The sequence below is a fragment of the Triticum aestivum genome, chromosome 3A, assembly GCF_018294505.1.
Source record: "Triticum aestivum cultivar Chinese Spring chromosome 3A, IWGSC CS RefSeq v2.1, whole genome shotgun sequence".
Lineage (NCBI taxonomy): Eukaryota > Viridiplantae > Streptophyta > Magnoliopsida > Poales > Poaceae > Triticum > Triticum aestivum.
Window position 1 is genome coordinate 219,962,018 of NC_057800.1, and position 7,963 is coordinate 219,969,980.

Sequence of the window (7,963 nt, forward strand, 5' to 3'; positions counted from 1 at the left end):
GAAGCCCTGAGCATATCTTCAAGAATTTGATTGACTCGCTCGACTTGGCCACTGGTTTGAGGATGAAAAGCAGTGCTGAAGCGAATGTTCGTGCCGATGGCCTTCTGAAAAGAATCCCAGAACTTGGAGGTAAAGATGCTCCCACGATCTGAAGATATCAACTGCAGAATGCCGTGCAGAGAGACAATCCAGGAGGTATATAGCTCTGCCAACTGAGCTGCTGTGATAGACTCTTTGATAGGCAGAAAATGAGCCACTTTGGTAAGCTTGTCGATGACAATGAAGATAGCATCATTGCCACACTTGAACTTTGGAAATCCAGTCACGAAGTCCATCTCAATATGGTCAAACTTCCATTCTAGAATGGCAAGAGGTTGGAGAAGACCAGATGGTCGTTGGTATTCTGCTTTCACTCTTCTGTAGACATCACATTCATTCACGAACTGAGCAATCTCGCGCTTCATTCGAGTCCACCAATACGACTGCTTGAGGTCATGGTACATCTTTGTATTTCCAGGGTGAATAGAGAGGAGTGAATTGTGAGCCTCATTCATAATGACTTTACGAAGGTCACCTTTAGGAACAACAATGCGATCCTTGAAGAATAGAGTATCCTTGTCATCAAGATGATAGCACTTGTACTTGGGCTGACTCTTGGCAATCCCAATCTTCACCTTCTTCACCATAGCATCAAGAAGTTGAGCCTCGCGAATTTGATCTTCCAAAGTAGGAGAGACTTGGAGGTTGGCAAGGAATCCTTGAGGAAAAACTTGGAGATTAAGTTTGCGAAAAGCTTCACAAAGCTCCGGTTGGTAGGGCTTGAGAATCAAACTATTGCAGTAAGCCTTCCTTCTCAATGCGTCAGCAATTACATTGGCCTTGCCTGGAGTATATTCAATACTCGGATTATACTCTTGAATCATTTCGACCCAACGAGTCTGCCTGAGGTTGAGGTTGGGCTGAGTGAAGATGTACTTGAGACTCTTATGATCAGTGAAGATGTCCACTTTTCTTCCCAACAAGAGATGTCTCCATGTTAAAAGAGCATGGACAACTGCCGCCAACTCGAGGTCATGAGTGGGGTAGTTCTTTTCGTTGGGCTTCAACTGGCGAGAGGTATAGGCCACAACTTTCTTCTCTTACATCAACACTGCACTGAGACCTTGAAGGGAAGCATCACAGAAAACTTCAAATGGTTTGCATTCATCAGGAGGAGTCAGAACTGGAGCAGTGACTAACTTCTCTTTGAGGGTGTTGAAAGCGATGTCACAATCAGGCCACCAGACATACTTCACATGCTTCTAGAGGAGGTTGGAAAGAGGCTTCGCAATCTTTGAGAAGTTCTCAACGAACCTTCGACAATAGCTTGCGATCCCAAGGAAGCTGCGGAGTTGCTTCATATTCTGAGGTGGTTCCCAATTCACAATTGGAGACACCTTCTCAGGATTCACAACTATGCCCTTGGCGGAGATGATATGCCCAAGGTAGAGAACCTCATCGAGCCAAAACTCGCGCTTTGAAAACTTCACATAGAACTGATGTTCTCTGAGTTTATCCAGCACCAATCTCAAATGCTTGGCATGATCCTCCTTGTTCTTGGAAAAGACCAAAATGTCATCGAGGTAGACCAAGACGAAGTCATTTGTGTAGGCGTTGAAGATGAAGTTCATCATGCGAGAGAATGTTGGAGGAGCATTGACAAGGCCGAAAGACATGACAGTGTATTCATATGAACCATAGCTTGTTCTGAATGCTGTCTTGGGGATATCTTCTTCACGAATGCGAATTTGATGATAGCCCATACGGAGGTCAAGCTTGGAGAATACTTGAGCACCTTTGAGTTGTTCGAAAAGCTCATTGATATTGGGAAGTGGGTACTTGTTCCTTATGGTCTTCTTGTTCAATGGACGGTAGTCGACACAAAGTCGGTCCTTTCCATCCTTATTCTTGACAAAAAGAACACCACAACCCCATGGAGAAGAACTTGGTCGGATGAGACCCATACGCTCTTGAATATCGAGTTGTTTCTTCAGCTCCTTCAACTCTTCAGGTCCAAGCTTGTAAGGATGTTTGCAAACAAGTTCCGTAACAGGCTCAAGATCAATGAGGAATTCAACTGGCCGGTGAGGAGGCATTCCTGGAAGCTCTTCTGGAAAGACGTCTTGATATTCGCAAATGACTAGAATCTGAGAAATGGCATCCAACTCGCCCTTCTTGTTGAGAGAAAACACTCGAATGGTATCATCACGAGCGGCAAAGACGATTACATCCTCAGAAGAATGTGTCAATTGAATCTGCCTGGCAGCACAATCAAGCTGATCCTTGTGCTTATAAAGCCAGCCCATTTCGAGAATAAGATCAATGTCTGAGTTACCAAGGACCATTGGAGAAGACAGAAACTTATAGTCGCCTAATGTGATAGTAACATCCGGGACCATAGAGCTTGCGTTCATGAATTTACCCGGAGAGACAACTGATAACTGTCTAGGCAAATCTTGGAAAGGTAACTCATGCTTAGATGCAAATGGTCTTGAAATGAAACAATGCGATGCACCAGTATCAAAAAGGACTTTTGCTAAAAAATCGTTAACAGGAAGGTTACCCATAATCACTTCTGACGAGTCCTCTACCTGAGCTGCGTTCATCAAGTTGACCTTGGCATGCTTGGGATTATGCTTGACCGCTGCAGTGCTAGCAGATCTCACAGGAGGGGAAGGAGGAAGACGCCTCTGATTGAAGCGTTTGTTGGCATAGTGACCCTTCTACTGACACTTGTTGCACGTGACCTCTGAAAGCGGACGGTGATACAGAGCACTTGATCTTGGAGCATGAGACGAAGTCTTGTTCTAAAAGCCTGGGTTGGGTGGGTGGGAAGATCCATTGCCACCTTTGCTCTTCTGCTGATAAGGCTGACGGAACGGAGGAGGAGGAGGCAACCAATACTTTTGCTACTTAGTTGCCACTTGAGTTGAGGAAGAAGGAGTTGCATCCCTGACTCGCTTCTTGGAAGCATCACACTTGAGTTGAGCAGCCTCTTGTTTCAGTGCCATATTGTAGAACTCATCGTACTTCTGTGGCTCAAAAAGCACAAGAGCTAGTTGGAGATCTTCTCTGAGGCCACCTCTGAACTAATAAATCATGCTCTTCTTGTCAGGGACGTCATGCTTAGCGAAACGAGCAAGCTTCTAGAACATGATGTTATACTGGTAAACAGACAAGCTGCCTTGCTTCAGATTGCGGAACTCCTCACACTTGCTCTCAACAACACTCTGAGGAATGTGGTGAGCTTTGAAGTTTTGACGGAATTCATCCCAGGTAATCACACGACCTCCTCTGGAATCTTTGTATTGCTGATACCATTATGCAGCTTGGTCTTTGAGTTGGAACGAGGTAAATTTGACAAAGTCCTCAGGCCTGATGTTGCTGCACTCTAAATGGTTGCAGATATCCACGAGCCAATCATCAGAGTCTGTTGCCTCGCCATAGTTATTGAAGGTCTTTGGCTGGTTTGCGAGGAACTGGTTGAGTGTAGCAAACTGATTCTGATTGTTGCCATGGCCTTGATTTCCTTGGTTGTGCTCTTGCAAGAGTTGCATAAGCATCTGTGTGTTGGCATTGGTAGCGGCCATCACAGCTTGCCATGCCTCTGGAGGTGGAGGTGGTGGCGGCGGTTCAGGATTCTGATGCATTGGAGGAGCCATCCTGAAGAGGGTGACATCCGTTAGCATCTTGACAGACATATATTCAAGATGAATCAAATGGATTGAAAATGCAACATATAGTCTTAACATTCGAACAAGAATGAACGAATGCAATCCAAATTAAATGCTCACACTTCCATAAATTGAGAAGCCACTTAGATAGAGGTAGAAAAATAAATGAACAAGGTACGGACAAGAACAAATACATGGTGAGGATTACCCAATCACAAACCAAATATCTGCGGAAGAAATACTAGAGCTACATGAATTCCCACCTATGAAACTCCCGAACCTTTCCGGTTATGCAATCAGGTGTTGGGGATACAGGGGAAGCATAATATCTCACCCAAAACTAGCAAATCCTACATCTAGCTTTATCCATCCTTCAACACATAACCAAGAAACCTTCGGAAATCATTTACCTCAGCCTTCGAAAAGCATCCGTTATATGAGTTATGGCAATACTCCCGAACTCCCGCCCCAGTACTGGGTGGCGTCGAAGTTACCTCACGGACAACTGCATAAAAGAGATTTTCGATGTCGGCGAAACTCAGGTATTCCAGAACTGCAACGATAAAATTGTGACGACAACACCTCGGAGCTGAACTCCCTGGGACACTACCACAACCCCTAAATGTCAGGAGGCACCAAGAACAATGTTCTCGTCACAAAACCATCGGAATGATTCCAAGATACCCGCGTGATCCTAAATTTTTTTAGTGAAATTTGAGAAGAGAAGAGTCAAAACTCTACGTCAGGATGCCTCACCAGAGCGACGAAGGGACTAAGGAGTAAAAAGAATCCTACTCTCCGATATATATAATCCTAAATGACTCAAAACATTTTTCTAGACTCAACGACGCCAGCGATTCGATCAAGCAGGGGGGCTCCTAAGTCGGGGAAGGCTCTGATACCAACTTGTAACGCCCACGATGCGGCTATATCTCCCACGTGTCGGAGCACGACTTAGAGGCATAACCGCATTATAAGCAATGTCACAAATGGGGTAATCTTCACACAACCCATGTACTGAATAAGAAAAGAGATACATAGTTGGCTTACAATCGCCACGTCACACAATGCATAATATAACATTACAATCATCCAGATACAATCAAGGTCCGACTATGGAACCAAAATAAAGACAACCCCAAATGCACAGTGTCCCCGATCGCCCCAACTAGACTCCACTACTGATCGTCTGGAAAGGAAACGTAGTATCATCCTGAGTCCTCATCGAACTCCCACTTGAGCTTAGTCGAATCTCCTGGAGCGGTATCATCGGTCCCTGCATCTGGTTTTGGAAGGAATCTGTGAGTCATGGGGACTCGACAATTTCACACCCTCGCGATCAAGACTATTTAAGCTTATAGGTAGTGAAAAGGTTTGAGGTGGAGCTGCAGCAAGCACTAGCATATATGGTGGCTATCATACGCAAATGAGAGCGAGAAGAGAAGGCAAGGCACAGCTGAGAAACTATGATCAAGAAGTGATCCTAGAACAACCTACGTTCAAGCATAACACGAGACCGTGTTCTCTTCCCGGACTCCGCCGAAAAGAGACCATCACGGCCACACACTCGGTTGATTCATTTTAATTAAGTTAAGTTTCAGGTTTTCTACAACCGGACATTAACAAATTCCCATCTGCCCATAACCGCGAGCACGGCTTTCAAAAGTTCAAATCCCTGCAGGGGTGTCCCAACTTAGCCCATCACAAGCTCTCACGGTCAACAAAGGATATTCCTTCTCCCAAGACAATCCGGTCAGACTCAAAATCCCGGTTACAAGACATCTCGACAATGGTAAAACTAAAACAGCAAAGCCACCCGAATGTGCCGATAAATCCCGATAGGAGCTGCACATATCTCGTTCTCAGGGCACACCGGATTGTCCAAGGTTCCGGTAGGCTAGCCTAGAGTTGCCCCTGGTGGCCACCGGCAGCTGACAGGTTGGACCAACACTCAGAGGAGCACTGGCTCGGGGGTTTAAAATAAAGATGACCCTTGAGTCCGCGGAACCCAAGGGAAAAAGAGGCTAGGTGGCAAATGGTAAAACCAATGTTGGGCCTTGTTGGAGGAGTTTTATTCAAGGCGAACTGTCAAGGGGTTCCCATTATAACCCAACCGTGTAAGGAACGCAAAATCAAGGAACATAACACCGGTATGACGGAAACTAGAGCGGCAAGAGTGGAACAAAACACCAGGCATAAGGCCGAGCCTTCCACCCTTTACCAAGTATATAGGTGCATTAAAGTAAACAAGATATAATAATGATATCCCAACAATAAACATGTTCCAACAAGCAACAAACTCAAATCTTCACCTGCAACTAGCAACGCTATAAGAGGGGCTGAGCAAAGCGGTAGCATAGCCAAACAACGATTTGCTAGGACAGGGTGGGTTAGAGGTTTGACATGGCAATATGGGAGGCATGATAAGAAAGTGGTAGGTGTCGTAGCATAGGCATAGCAAAAAAGCGAGCATCTAGCAAGCAAAGATAGAAGTGATTTCGAGGGTATGGTCATCTTGCCTGCAAAGTTCTCCGAGTTGACGTTAGCTTGATCCTCGTAAGCGTACTCAATGGGTTCCTCGATCACGTACTCGTCTCCCGGCTCTACCCAAAGCAAGAACACAAACAAAGGGAATCGCAATCAACCACATGCAATGCACAAGCAACATGATGCAAACACATGGCATGATATGCGAGATGTGATATGCAATGCCTATGCATGTTTCCTAAAGGAAAGATTAAACCTGACCTCAACTTGGAAAACCAAGAGTGCCACTGGAAAGATGAGTTGATTTTGGTCAAAATCGATATAAAGATCACCGGAATTGGATGCACGGTTTGCAAATGGCAAGCAAAACAAATATGGCACCGATCTGCGATTAACAACACGAGGCCATCTAAATGCATCAAGAACAACAAGCTATTGCACTCTAACATAACAAAAAATTACATGGAAGTGATCCACTCAAGATGCTTGACAAAAGATGGACACTGAGCTACGGCTAATTCACTCAAAAGCAGGTTCAAACAAGCATGGCAAAAGTGCAAAAGATATCAGGTTACAGACTTGGTGGAAATAACATGTCAGGAATTTAACATCAGGAAGCAATGTTTAGAGCAAGATAACAATATGCTACAGGAACATATAATGGCAAAGCAAGGCAAGGCATGAATCTACTCAAAGCATACAACAAAACTCCCTTACTGACCATAAGCCAAAAGGGATAAGAAAATACAATGGCAACCATGTGAACATAGCAACTTTCATTAACAGATTTAGACTTAGTAGAAAACTGGAACATGGCAAAACAGATTCACGTAGGCATGTTTACGAGCTCGATGCACTCACCACAAGACATTGCATGACAAACTAAGCATACACCCAGCAAGTAGACATGGCATAGAAGCTAAACATGGCAAGAACAACCTCATAGCATGCACGGATCAACTACAACAACCTCGACAAAATTTCTTAACATGTAAACAATCTGCCAGGAACATTTTATAGCAAAAGTAGAGCTCGATTGATTCAAGCTAGGGTGCTCCATAAATGCAAACAGAGACATGGATGGATAGAGCATAACATTATCTCGAAATGACCCTTACTGAACATGCTCAAAAGAGGCATGGATTACTCTGTAGCAACAAGAATATATGGCATAGAAATATTAACAGGGCAAAGACTTAGAAGATTTCTAAGTCCCTGAAATCAGCAACATTACGAGAGCTACTTTGCATGCTTGTGCTAGTCACCACAAAGATCACAAAAATACATGGCATACACCCCTGTAAAGATGGCAAGCCATACTCCAAAACACATGTAGGGCTCAAGTTCATAGGAGGCACACATCAATCATGGCAAAAATGACAAATGTCCAATTACTGATAAGAATCTGAAACTAACATAGCATAGCACTCTTGCAACAGCATTTAGGGCATCATGATGAGATCAAATGAACATGGTGCAATGGAATGAAATGAAGTACTCGTCGAGACGAACAATTTGATATGCTACACGCCCAAACCGGAGCCATGGATGCAGAGATATGATGCCATGAAAAACGCTAAAAATTACTGGGATTAGGCAAAACTCAACCCTACAGGATCTGGATCTGGATCGGGGTGGCGTGGAAACTGAGGTTCACCGGGCTTCTCGCCGGAGATGGAGATGGTGGTGGCCGGAGCTTCGAGGGGGGACCGGAGGAGCTCGCCGGGCGGCGAGGAGGCGCTCGCCGGCACGGTGGAGACGGC